This window comes from Equus quagga, chromosome 11, assembly GCF_021613505.1.
Source record: "Equus quagga isolate Etosha38 chromosome 11, UCLA_HA_Equagga_1.0, whole genome shotgun sequence".
NCBI lineage: Eukaryota > Metazoa > Chordata > Mammalia > Perissodactyla > Equidae > Equus > Equus quagga.
This window is the reverse complement of record NC_060277.1, coordinates 47308833-47323306: the sequence shown is the minus strand read 5'-3', so window position 1 is coordinate 47323306 and position 14474 is coordinate 47308833. Positions and strand designations below refer to the sequence as shown.

Below are 14474 nucleotides of genomic sequence, written 5' to 3'. Positions count from 1 at the left end.
AATCAGCTGTGGAGTCACGTTGTCCATGACCAGGGTGATATGGAAGATACTCAATAACTGGGATAGCTCAAGCCCTAATCGACTGGATGCTCACCTTAAAAATGTAGTACCATTGTTAAGTCATGAATGTTAACTAGACTTAGTCGATGATCACAATATACACAAATATCAAATCATTATGTTGAACAACCGAAACTAGTACTATTTCATATGTCAATTATAGCTCAATTAGAAAATGAAATAAAATAAATAGAGTACGGCATCTCAGTGGTGCAGAATTTTGCCAATAAGAAATGCCATCCGCTTGACTTTGCTACCATTACATTAAAATATCTGAGTACACGTTCAGAGAAAGATTCCTCTGTAAATCAAACTCTTTTCCTAAAAGAAAAGCATAGTTTATTTGTTCTTTGTTTCTCTTGGTTTATAACAGAAACTTGGTCAAGATATCAAGTTAAAATTTAAATTTTTGACTTCTTACTGGTGATGTTTTTAAGTTAAAAGTAAGATAAAACCTTCCAAATATGTGCATTGGTCCTATTTTCTCCTATATAGCTCATGAATAAATACTCAGACTTTCAGAGAGTTTATTATATGGCAAGGTTTTCTTTAAACTGTATCCCAGGGAGGACATCTTTTGCCTGGAAATACTAGAATGCTACAAAAGTGGGAAGGATGAGTTCCATAAACAGACTTCTGATTAAGACTTAAATGAATGTGTTGCCCTTGATTCCCTGGGAAACGGCTTCCATAACAGCTCCTCAAAGAGAAACTAGCAAAAGACAAAGGGCTGCATATAAGTAGAAATTCTGCGAAGTAACATGAGGGGACACATTTATTCCTCATATAATTTCATTCTCAGGAAAGGGCAGGAGAAAAGTCTTGGGGATAAAGTCAGAGTCTCCTTTAATCTTGCCTTGACTTCTCAAGGAAATCTGTTTTAAGGGAAATTGATTCCAATCATGCAGAGAGGTTTGAGAAATGTGCTTTCCCTAATTACCTCTGACCTCCACCGAAAGACGGGACTTCCCAGATTTCTCTAAATGAAGAATCCCAGGAACACAACAATCCTTTCCAGATTCTACAGTCTCTGCTTACAATTAGCTCTTCCTTTACAAGCAACTATAAAGTATGAGTGACATTAAGGACTTTGACCAATTAATGCAAATGGACTTAAGTGATCTTTGTCTAACACGTACATTAATTTTAATTAGATTCTGGGCTTTAATAGGCAATCTTTTTAAGTTGTTACCTTATGTCCTGGGGGCCACTAACAGACCATGCAGAAAGGAAGGAACAAAGAAGAAGACCCAGAAAGGATCTGAGACTGTCAAAGCAAGGGAAAAATTAGAAGGGAGAACAAAAGAGAAGAAAATGAGAAAGAAGAGTATGCAAGTCATACATTTCCTGTGGTGTGAAGGTAATAATGATACCAAGAAGATTCCGGAACATATTTTCTATAAAGATAAAAATGAGATTGAACATTTCTGGAATAAGAATAAATTTCCTCTAGAAAGAGGTTTGTTATGTTGGTCCCTAGACCCTGAAAGGGCTCCCTGTGTAGGTTGTGGGGAGTCCATGAATCCCTGGAAATTGTATACAAAGTGTGACATGAGCGCACATATGTGTGTGTGATGGTCTATTGTCATATTAGTATGTCAAAGAGTTCTTTGCTAAAAAGAAGTTAAAACTAGTGCACAAAAAAGGAATTTCTTTGTATTTTAGCTTGGATCACCATCTGAAGCTCTTGGTTCACTTAACTGTGGGAGGATTCATTACCCTATTCCTGAGAAAGTTAATCTATGAATCTCAGATCTGAAAAAAAATTGAAATGTTATGTGGCCCATTTCTCTGACTCCAGAAAGAACTGTAGTCTACAATAAATGAAAATACATTCATTTTTTCAAACTCTGCAGAAGAAATGTCCAATGCTTTGTTGGTAGCATATTCATCATTCACATTTCTCACCATAAGGAAGTTCTTCTTTCTGTCAAGGTTAACTCCCTCATGTTGCAAAATAATTTGGTCTCTTATGCTTAACAATCCACTATTTTGAGATACTATTATGAAATCCACCTTCAGCTTTAATCATCTTTGTGGCTTTCCTTTGAGCCCCTTCCAATTCTTCATGCTCATCTATAACTTCAGAAGTGAATGCACTCAAGAGAGATTGATAAAACTCTCAGTTGACTGATGAACTTCCTTTTGGTTGGTATTTAGTAATAGTTATTATGTAATAATAAATTGCTAGAAAATAGTAATTATAGGATTGCTCTCTAAGGGTAAAACTATAAAGTCAATACAAAATGGCCCAGATTCAGACAATTTTTAGTGGCGGAAAAGCTCCAGAATCAACAAGATAGTTACTTGATTAAAGACTGAATATTAAAGGAAAGACAGTGTCACTCAGAAGAGGTATTGGTTAGCCATGAAAACTTGAAAAACGAGAATCAGAGAGTCAGTTCTTGGCAGTGCCCACCCTGATAGTACCCGGGGAGGAGGATGTGGGCCAAATTATGCTGATAACCTGGTCATGCTCGCTTCCTGTTGAGGAGACAGCTGCAGTGGCTCTGAGTCCTTCTGTCCTTATACATTTGGATCAGTTGCCAAAGAACCCAGTGTTGATTTGGCTGCCCATGTCACTGGCCTACAAGGAGGAGAACAGTATGACCAGGTGACCAGAAGCACCTGCCCACCTCTCCTCATATTCCTGGAAGCCCTAATTCCTATATTAAACCTCTTTATTCCCATCAAACTTGCCAAACTCTGATTCAGACAACAGATAATGATGCGCCTACATCTTTCCAGTTTCTTGAAAAAGTGGTATGTGACAAGTTCATTCTTATTAACCTTGATTTATTCCACAATAAAATATGAGAACTTTTACCTGGAAGTTTAAACCCTGAAGGCAAGGTAAATATGAAGTCTATTAATTACTATGCCAATGTTTACTTGGGTAAAGGAAAACTTTTTTCTTTATTATACTTCACTATTTTCTTCCTACCATTGGAAAGTCTAGATAATTGACAAGAATATTTTTAGCTTTTAACAGGTGTCCAACTCAAAAATCTGCGTTGATGGCCCACCCCGAGCAAATGTCCTTAACTCAATGGCTCTGAAGAATGAAAAGGAATATAATACTAACACACATTTTATCCATTTGAACAAAGTCACACTGAATGAAATGCTATAAATCATACAGGAAACCTAAAAGGATTCACCAAAATGTCAAAAGTGGATAGATAATTAAGAAATTCATGAGGCATGGAGGAAGGTCCAAGAAATAGGTCAACACTCTTCTTCCTTCTCTATCAAGAGGGTCAGTTAACAAGCAGTGAACATAACTGATAGCATTTCTCTTACCCAGTCTCATGGGCTTCACTTGCAATAACAATGTGAGAGACTTGCCACACGTTCACAGCAATCCATATACTCCCAACCAGTGACATCCCTAGCATATTTGACACTGAGAGAAGAACATTTTTCCTCTATATGACAAAATTGCTCTCAGTAATAACTATGACATGAAAAGAATAATGTCCAGAAAAGAAATGAAGACTGTGAAAATTTTTCTTTGTTAACCTTCATAGACATAATCATACCAAAAATGAATGAATGAATGAATAAATGAATAAATATTACAGTATTAAAAAGGAAGAAATTAATGGATCACTTTCTCAATATCCTCAAGATATTTTTTGGAAAAAAAAGGGAAAGATACCTATGTTGGCTAGTCACAGTCATGAATAGTTAATATTACAGTTTCTGTTTTTGAGCTTTAACATCTGCAAATTTTAAAATTTTAAATGCAAATAAAAACTCCAAGTGGTCTCATAAAATGACGGAAGTAACTCAAGTTCTGTTTCATCGTATTTACAACCATTATTTAAAACCTACAGATCAAACACAGTAATATGTGAAGATTTAAATTATGGCAGAAAGGAGCTTCATACAAACTTTCTTGAAACAAATTCATGTGGCTGAGTCACATGTGTCAGGGGGCAACTTGACATCTCGCAGTTCTCTAAGGTAACTTCCATGTGGAATACAATGTTCATTGAAGCATAAGTTTTTAAAAGGAGCTAATTTGAAGCACATATATATATTTGAAACATATACATAGGCTTCAAATTAGCTTCAAAAATACATATATATGTATACATATATATATATACATATATATATATATATATATACATATTAGGCTTGCAGTGATAATAAATAGACCAACTTTTAATAGGTTTTATTACTATTTTACTCACCCTGTACACAATGCCTTCCTTTTTTGCCTATGTCTGGGGTACGATATGCTGCTTCTTCCAATTTTATGAAGTCCTTTGCAATCTTGATAGATTCTTGTTCATCTTACAGTAATCTTAAAGAGTCCCTCCCCTTCAGCCACAGAGCAAATAATATTATCCACTTTTTTCACAGAAGGCTACTGCACAAACTTTCCTCACTCAGGACCTGCAAATGTCCCTTTATTGTCAAAGTCCTCAGAACAGAGCCTGAATCCTTGGCCTTGGATGGCCAGCTTGACAGGACATCCTGTTTAGAGTCCTGCCTCTCTCTCATTCATCTCTTTTTCTCTTCCAAGGTTGTGTCAGTGCCTGACTCCCCAGAGGTATCTCACTTCTTCTTTCATGAGATTGCTGAACCTAACATGCAAAGCCTTCATTGTAACTGCTTGCTCTTAATGTTGTACACTTTCCTTCCAAAAGAAATAGAGGGGACCAAGTTTGCTCTTTATTGCCTCTTCTATCCAAGGATCTGCCATATATCTGTTACATCTTAGTATTATTTCATCTCCTTAATTTATCTATGCACCTCCGATGGACTTAAGAGAAATCATTAAGTATAGTCCTTAATCATAACACAATTTTCTACTTTTCATAACTGGTGTTCTTGGTCCATATTTTTGCCTTTATGAAAATGTACTCTCCTGAGTTTTGATCGTATTGTGTTCTGGCTGAGAAAAAGAACTTAAAGCCTTCTTTGCCTACCTGTTGCCTAGATGTGTTTTCAAGTGGAAGTATTTAGCAATAGAGAGAGTTATCTGGCAGTGGAATGTTAACCCTATCCAAGCCCATGCTGGCTTTGATTCATTGATTTACTGTATATTGCATGTACAATTTGTTTTATATATATGATTTATTGTTTATTATATAAACATTTATTGTATAAAGATACTATATTTATTGTATAAACATTATTAGAGCTTCAGATGTGACACAAACTATGCTAGGTGCTGGGGATACAGAGATGAAGAAGGCAGGAAATCGTTGCTGGCCTCATGAAGGTTACAACCTACAAGTGCCTAGAGTTAACATTCTTTACATTACTTCTAGAATTATCCAACTCCTGAAGTGACCTCAGGGAGCACATCTACGAAACCTTTCATAAAAGACCATAGTTCAACCCAAGACTTTCTGGTCTACAATATAAAAGTGTGTTCAGTTAGAGCACAGAGTGGCCAGGGCAGAGGCAACATTCTATAATGATCGACAGCTCAGGCTACAGAGTCAGGATGTCCTAGGTCAAATCCTGGCTCCCCCCACAGGGTGATGGTGGACACTGGCAATCCACTTGACCTCTCTGTGCCTCATTTTCCTGAGTCAAAGGGGATAAGAATACTGTGTAAGACATAAGAGTTATTGTGAGGATTAAAAAAGACGTGAAGGGCTGAGATGAGCACATGGCACGTGGTAAATTATAATAAAGTTAGCCATTTTTATCATTTACTATTATTATTATTACTATTTTCTCCTACAAATGTTTAAATAAAAGTCCCATTAGGTGATGATTAACAACAAAATGTAAGACCACTGAATCTTGAAAGTTCAAAATCAATGTACTGATATTTCAGTGTTGAAGTGGTTTGTTCATAAATGTATCATTCAGAATCCAGTCAGGAAAACAGAAACCACACGCTGTATTTCAAATAGAATGAATTGACTACAAAGGTGTTGGCAGGATTAGAGGAGGGAAAAAAGAAGAAGTGGGATATCTGGAGACCAGGAAGCTGCTGACGTGCTCTGGCTTGGTGCCCACCGCCTTGTACCTGCTTCCTTGCTGCTAGAGACACTGCCACCGCTGCCAGTATTAAAACCACTATGACCGGGGCTGGAACTGCCAAAAAGTCACAACTGTTGCCAAGACTGGACAACCTGTGAAGATGTGCTGCCAGGGAACCCAAAATCATCCTTCTCCCACCCCCAGAAACTGCCAGCAGCTGCCAGTCCCTGCCATGGAGTTGGGGCCAGAGGCAGAAATCTCTCTTCCTCCCGACTGCTGGTCTCCCACCAGTGCCTCCCATTGGAAGAGCCTGACGGGAAGGCAATTAGCAAGGGAGCCTGGGAAATGTAGTTTGCAGACTACCAAGCCCAGCAGTAGAGAGCAGAGTAGAGAAGTGCAGATATGGAGCTGAGAGCCAATAAGAAAATAACACAGAAAATAAAACATACTCAGATCTATTATCAAATCATAACTGAAGGGTCATCGAGATCATGTAATTCAACTTCAAGTTGGAGGATAAAAATGTAAATGTTCTCTTTCCTGCCCATTTTTTGTTGTTTTGAGAATGGTTTTGTTTCAGCTAAGTGTCATGTTTATCCTGGCATGAAGTCCACCATAGAGTCTATTAGAAGTTTCTACAGATGATTTTTTTTTCAAAGGTTTAAAAAGTGTTTTAAAATTAAGGGACTCTAACATTTGGAATAGAATTTAAAATTGCCACTCTATCTGTCCTACTAATCAATGCGGCGAGATTGCTGTCTTGGTAACGAGCCTGCAGAGATGTCGATATCTCATACCTATCTGGGTCACTGAGCTGGGTGTGGAAGCCTTTGAATAGCTTCCCCAGCAAATAAAAGCCATGCCAAGAAAATGATAATGAGTAATGATTACTGCCCAAAAGACATGGAAAGCAGCCTTTGGAAAGCATGGCTAGGCAGCAAGGCACCACGGCCTCATTATGCAGTCAGGAAAGAAAAACACAGCCTTGGACGTTTCCTACCTAGTTCTTAAATAATTTTTGTACTAAAAGGCACTGAGAAGTAGTGTGAGGAGAGCATTCACTCAGATGGTTAACAGCTATTAGACACACATTACCAAAAGTGTGTCCTGATATTAGGTCTGAAGCAGCTAGTTCTACTAGTTAGAATCTGTGTTAGTAAAAGTAAGATAGTTAATCTCTAATTGGGCTGGTTACTTTCAAATGGGAAATACTGTTCCAGGATCAGGTGCAGCTGGATGTAATTGGATTCAGACAAGGATGTGCGTCTATCAGCTTGAAAGGAGTTAGCACATAAGTAGAAGTAAGTGACCATTGATGTGGTGGGGACGCATAAATTGATTTGAGAGACTTTGTGGTGATACCCTCATAAAATCTCCTCTACCCTCTTGTCAAAGCCCCTCCTCTGTATGACTAAGTTTCATTTTCCTAATAAAATAAAAATCTGCCACTTTCCTCCTCACACCTAGTACTTTAGAATGGGCCATATCAAATCATACATTTGTGAGGTTTTTATATTGACTAGCTAAGAAACAGGTAGAAGGCTTGGGAATGGTTATGTCAAGGATGCTAAGATTGAGGAAAGCACTGGAACAGAGAGATGGAAAGCATTAATTGCAAATTATACCTAAAGGGCAGCTCATGCAAATACACATATCATTTTAGAGGTAACATGAAGTTCTAGAAAGAACACAGGCTCTGGATCACTCAAGGGGGAACTTAAATATGTTTTTCATTTCTCTGAACCTTAGGGATAAGATATGTAAAATCACCCAGCACAGAGCAGACCTTCAGTAAGAGGCAGCGTTCATTTTTGATTATGTCCACAGGAACAGAAAGTGCATGACTAGTCATCGTGATCTCACAGTTGACTTTGTGACAATAAAAATGCAGATACATCAGTGGAGCATGAAGCTTCTCCTCCACACAGCACTGGGGACAGTATTTACATGTGTTTGTACAGCTGGGCCCAGAGCTGCCTGTCAGTGGAGTGGGGAGCCAGCTGAGAGTAGGCCTGACCTCCAGGGAGCCATCAACAGCATGGGACACAATAACAAGAAGTCCCAGAAGGAAATTCTGTCCGTGTGTTACCAGAATTTTATAATTCCTGATCCAAGTGATAATTTGAAAGCTTTGGACCAGGTTGTCTATGATTCCAAAAAAATGAAAAAGGTTTGGAGATAGCACAAGGTAATGGGAAGAACACAGGAAGAGAAATTGGAAAAACTTATCTGGCCTCATCTCAGCCACTAGCTTTCTCTGCCACCTTGGGGAATTCTTTGTCCTCTTTACTATGTGACAAGCCCCTTAAACTGAGCAGCTGGGGAAGGCTTCTCAGAGGAGGTGAGAGTTGAGTTGAAGCTTGAGCGACAAGAAGGAGCCAGGTATGAGATGGTCTGGCAAATGAGCCTGTCAGGTAGAGGAAACAGCAATTGCAAAGTCCCAGAGGCAGGCATACACTCCATGTTTTCAGGGCACAAAGAAAAGGCAAGAAGAGCTAGGGCATAATGAGCAAGAGGGAGCATGATTTGAGCTGAGGTCAAAAAGCACACAGGGCCTTGATCATGCTGGGCCTTGGGTTTTATTTAATAATCAACGGCAAACTACTGGAGGCCTTGAGGCATATGGAGGACACAATCTGAATACTATTTTAAAAGATTTTTCTGTGCTGTTCAGGGAATAGTGTAGGGAGCAATAGCAGAAGCAGAGAGTTTACTTAAAGGCTACTGCAGCAATTTAGGCAAGAGATGATGGCGGCTTAGTCTCAGGTGGAGTAGAATCAATATATATAAGACCTGGAAGTGTAGGATGATGGACAGCTGCTCAAATAGCCTTGGCGCAGGCAGAAGGTTGTACTTAACTAGGGTTGCAGTTTCCCCAGGTGAATACATTAGAAGAGAGGGGGCAAGAGCAAGGGCTTTTGTGAGAGAGTGATTTTTTAAAAAGTAGCTTAGAATGTTAGGAGACAAGTGAGGATACAGGTAGGTGGGTGATGGAGAGTGAAAAAGCAGCAGAATTGATGGATTGAAGGTCACTATTATCAGTCATTAAAGTGAAGGTGGTAGAGTAATTACCAGCTTTATAACCTTCGGTAGATTATTAAACAGTTTTTCAAAACCTCAATTTCCTCATCTGGAAAATAGGAGTAATAATTCCAACATGACAGAGCAGTGGTCAGAATTCAATCAGTTCACGGTTATAAAGCATTCAGGACAGTGCCTGGTACCCAGTAAGAGTTCAGGAAATGGTAGCTATAATTATACAACCCCCTTCCCCTTTCAAGGTCTCTGGGCCTCAGTTTCCTTGCTTTATGCTTAACTGCAATACCTATGGAAATTAGAGTGTGATTGTGCTTTTGAGTCAATTCTGCTCTGTCTGGGGATGGGGTGAAGGTAAAGAATTTCAAACACACAAAACTATCATCACATTTATTGTTCAGAACACCTGTGACCCCAGTAAGTTCCATTTAGCAGTCTCAGTTGGTTAAAAGTTTTACTTTTAGGAAAATAAGTCAACTCCCTCAGATCCCAAAGTTGCCATACACCAGGAAAGCCCACGTGTCTGCCTCCCAACTTTGCGTTGCTCTCTCTGACTGGTTCTCTAGGGCTGTGCCCCATGTCTGACTTGGAGAACTCTGTTCTACCAGGACAGGCCTCTGGGAGCGGGTCAGTCATTTCCAGAGGCTGCATTAACCTTTCGGGCGCCATTTAGTGGATTAATGTTTTGATGCACTAAATGGTACCCTAGTGGTCCATTCTAATAGGATGTAGCCTTTAAGGAGAAATTGGGCAAAAACTTTGTTGTTTCCTAGAAGAAAAAAAGAGAGTTAATATTTGCATTTATCTTTACAACACTTCTCTAAGGACCTCATGATGCAGTAGAACCCATTAGGATTCTGGTATCAAGAGGCTGGAATAAAACCTGCATAATGGTATCAAGAGCTATAAGGGGATGTGATGTACTGTGTGGTCTAACAGGATAATTTATAATGATGTTTTTCTAAACTGGCAAGAATGGCCCTATTTTACAAATATATATATGAAAAGATAGACACGTTCAATGATCTAAAGATATAATTCCTCCAAGTAATCGATGATGTACTTTCAATAGCTAACTCTCATTTGAGCACTTTCTTTGTGCCAGACATATTCTAAGCACTTTCTATGGTTTAATTATTTCCTCCTTACAACAACCTTATGGTTCTACTATTATCATTCCTATGTTACAGATAAGCAAATGGACGCAAGAGAAGTAACTTGCTTACATAGCTAGCCAGTAGTAAAATCAGGATTCAAATCCAGACAGTCTAGCTTCATAGCCTGAACTCTTAATTATGCACTATAACCATGCTTTCCAAGCTTTTTTGGTCATAATTCACAATAGGAAATGACTTTACACTGTAAGCCAGCAGAAAGAGTTTTGGAAAGAATACCTATCCTAACAATGGGGAACATGTTTAAGTATTTTCCTTTTTATTCTATTACATCCTGTTTTTAATAAATGCTGGTTGAGACTCAGTGAACTTAATTTTATGACTCAATAATGGGTTGTAGTCCGCAGTTTTCTGAACAGTACATTAATTATGCTGCCTCCTAAACAGAGGAGCCTGGGATTCGGAAAGAATCTGCACTAGAATTGAATGGAGCCTGAAACTGGCTTCTCCCTCATTTCCTGCCCATCCTCCAACTCCCACCTGTGCCCAGTTAAACAATCAGCCAGTCGGAGAAAGTCAAGAAGAGGAAGAATTGACTTGCCAAAATGTCCTAATTCCTCCTCAGTTGTTTTCTTTCTTTTGTTATACCATCCAAATTATGCCTGGACCGTTTTAGTAGAGAATAAAAAACATCACTCAGAAATCCGATTCCTTTGGGCCCTAGAATAATGGCATTTTTTACTAATGAAACATGCAAACTACTGTTGAATCCGTTAATAGTCTCAATTTTTAATCTCTCAGATGATGGAACATTAAGGTTTCCATGGCAGCAGATTCCAGCTGTTGGGGGATCCCAGGCTTTCAGTCTTGTGACAATTAGGGTGAAGCACTGCTGAGACTTTCCAGTATTTCGGTGTCTTCATTATGCAGCATGCAGAATTCTAAAAAGCACTGATTATCAAGATGTATTAGTTTGAGGAACTTGACGTGTTGGTACCCATCCTGGGAGAAGATAGTAATTTCTTATAGCCTATCACCAGGAGCTGCCTGACATATCTGGAGTGATGATCTGGGTATGATCATTATCTTCAGTGTTTGGCTTATAAATTAGTAAAAGTCTTGGTGAATTCAATCATAGATAGTTTATGTTCCAGGACTCTCATGATTTTTGATGAGGACAAAGTGGAAGGCTCTAAGAACAAGACCAGGAAAGCCTTCTTCATCTCTAGTGTCCATACATCAGAAGGCTGCAATGAGCATGTGTAGCCTAGTTAGTTTGATGGAAATTAACAAGATTTTTGCATTAAGTATAGCTAACGAAAGAGAGACAGACACCAAGAGAGTGGCAAAACCAAATTTGAATATTGAGTTATAATCAGCTACCATCTAATGCTACTGATCACATGACACACAGTAAAAGATCATCAAATTCTAACTTCACTAATTTGAAGGGAACAGCTGAAGTTACTTTTTTATAGAGAAAGGTGGGGATAGGGAAGAAGGAAGAGAGAGAGAGAGAGAAGGCAGGGGACAGGTAGCATTATCCCCATTTTTCAAATATGGGAAAATGCACCAGGAACTCAAAAGTTGCTTACATAAATTACAGCGTCCATACACAATGCCTCATGAGGTAGGTTATCAATGGACCCATTTTATTGATGAGGTGACAGAAACTCAATGATATTGTTACAGAGTCAATGCCCTATGTTAATCAAACCTAATTCTATTTCCTCTTGGGCATAAACAACCAGAGCTAGATCACGTTTCTTCCCCTGCCTTGCCATTAAGTAAGATCACATGATTGAGTTCTGGCCAGTGGAATGTAGCAGAAGCAATGGGGTCTCTCCTCCCACCTGTTTCTTGATGTTGATGCTGAAGATGACCTTGTGAGCCACGTGTTGGAGATGCATCTGTCAATCTGGTTCTCTAAATAGTTATGTGGACTAGATCTCCCTGAAGACCCACATTGGAATGTGACAAGAGCAATTAATATACTTTTAATGGGTTAAGTCACTGAGATTTTTATGTTGGGATTCTTGTTGAAAGTCAACAGCAGTATTGATTACCCTGCCTATAATACAAATTGATACCTTTGATGCAAGATGCTGCTGTAACAAAACTAAAATATATTACATTAGCAAAGAAGCTAATATCAGATTCCAGAAGGATAGCAATCAATGTTATACTGTGGCAAAACATTTGGGAAAACTATAGTAACATGGAAGACAGGCTATGTGCCTTCTCAAGTGGCCATTCTGGAGGGTTGGTTGGAAAGAATAAATGGATTAGTGTGTGTTGGTGACCTTGGCTGAGTTTGGCATACCAGTAAAAGAAAAAGATTTACATAGGAGAGAACTAGGCAGTTTCTAGAAATTTGGCCAGGGTCGGAAAAGCCAACTGCTTCTATATCCCAATTAAGATTTGAGGATTTAAGATGAAAATAGCACTTGAGCCAAAGAAACCATTAAAACTCAGTTGTACAACAACATCAAATTAAAAATGTGGTCTTCCCTCTCAAGATTAATAACCTCAAAATATCCACCTTTTAGGTGGGAGGGATAAGACTGGGGAAAGAGACAAGAAGCCAAGAAATAAAATAAATTTGAGAATCATATCTAGTAAAGAATTTGTTGTGAGGTTATTGGCATATGGAATGACTGGAAGATTATGGGTCAGAACCTTATTAAATTTTTAAGGGAGCTTTATTATCAAAGAAACCATGAGCATGAACTTAGAAAGTCTTTGACTTTTTCTCACTTAAAATAAATCTTGAACCTTCAATCTTCCACATGCACAGAGCTCAATAGCTTCCAATAAGGGCATACAAATGTCCCTTTCAAATGTGGCGAAGGGAGAGGAATAAAAAGGAAGAATCCCCTAGAAAACAAATCCAGGGGCCATGGAGTTCCCACCAGAGAGAAAAATAAAGTTTAATCAGGGGATAATGAGGGACCTCTTCCATTGCCAGGGCAGAGAAACTTCCTGATGCCAGTCCCATGGGATTCCCACATTGTTCTGCACCAGTGGCTGCCAAGTCTTCCATTCGTCCCTTTTCAGAATCGGAGTGTTTATTGTGGCTATCCTTCCCCTCTTCCATCATTTAACCGTGTCTTTAGAGTAAAAAGTCACCATGAAGTGCCATATCGAGACCACCATACCAGGCAAAAGTCTTAGACTTTGAATGGATGCAGGGGCTAGATGGGACTTTGGATTGTGTGGCTTGGGAAGGGTTTAAGTGTGTTCTAGGCATAGAAGGAAGAGTAAACAGATATTTGGTGACCAAACAGAGGTACTAAGGCAAAGACAATGCTATGTGTTCACCAAAGCTATTTGCTTTTCTTCCTGGGCATATACAGTCCGGCCTCCCTCAGTTAACAGGGTCATTCGACTGAGCTCCAACCAAAGGAATATGGGCAGAATTGACGTATAGACCACATCCAGGCCTTGCCCATAAAATCTTTGGCACAATCTTCTACTTTTTCTCTTTCCCCTATTGCCACTTGAATGTCAACAACCAGGGAAAACTTGAGTGCTACACATTGAAGATAACAATTTATCAACCTGTGTCCTTAAAAGATTGTATGGAGAAGAGTTCCACCCCACCCCCCACACACACATTTCCTCTAACACACAGTGGACTACACAAGAAATTTTTTAGTAGTCTTATTTATAATCCCCTGAAACTGGAAGCAACCGAGATGTTCTTTAATACATGAATGGGCAAACAAACTGTGCTACATCCACAGCAGAATATCATTCAGCAATAAAAAGGAATGAGCTTTCAAATCACGCAAAGACATGGATAAATGGTAAATGTATATTGCTAAGTGAAAGAAGCCAGTTTGAAAAGGCCAGTCCATTTTATGCCATTTATATGACATTCTGGAAAAGGCTAGACTATAGAGATCACTGGTTTTCAGGGGTTCAGGAAGAGGTAGGTTGGGGGAGGTTGAATAGATGAAGCACAGGAGATTTTTTAGGGCAGTGAAACTATTCTGTATGCTGCTTTAATGGTGGATACATGACACAGTGTATTTGTGAAAACCCATAAAATTTTACAGTACAAAGAGTGAATATTATTATTTGAAAACTAAAAAGAAATTGTTTAAGAAGTCAGAGGATCACAGGATGGAATACAGACTATGACAAAAGAATCTAACTGTATTACAAACATTAGAAATTACCTCACTGAAGGGAGAAGAGGTGCTCACTTATGTAATTTTGGAAATAAGGGGAGTCACAAGACTAAAGGCAGAATCAGTACCTAAGGACTATTCTATGATTGATAAAGTTGTTTCCCATAGGGAT

At 38.8% G+C, this 14474-nt stretch overlaps 1 pseudogene; it reads right to left on the bottom strand.

The window, feature by feature from the left end:
* Positions 1-9720, bottom strand: part of LOC124247174 (proto-oncogene serine/threonine-protein kinase mos-like) — a 103394-nt pseudogene extending 93674 nt beyond the window's left edge.
* Positions 9721-14474: the final 4754 nt, after the last annotated feature.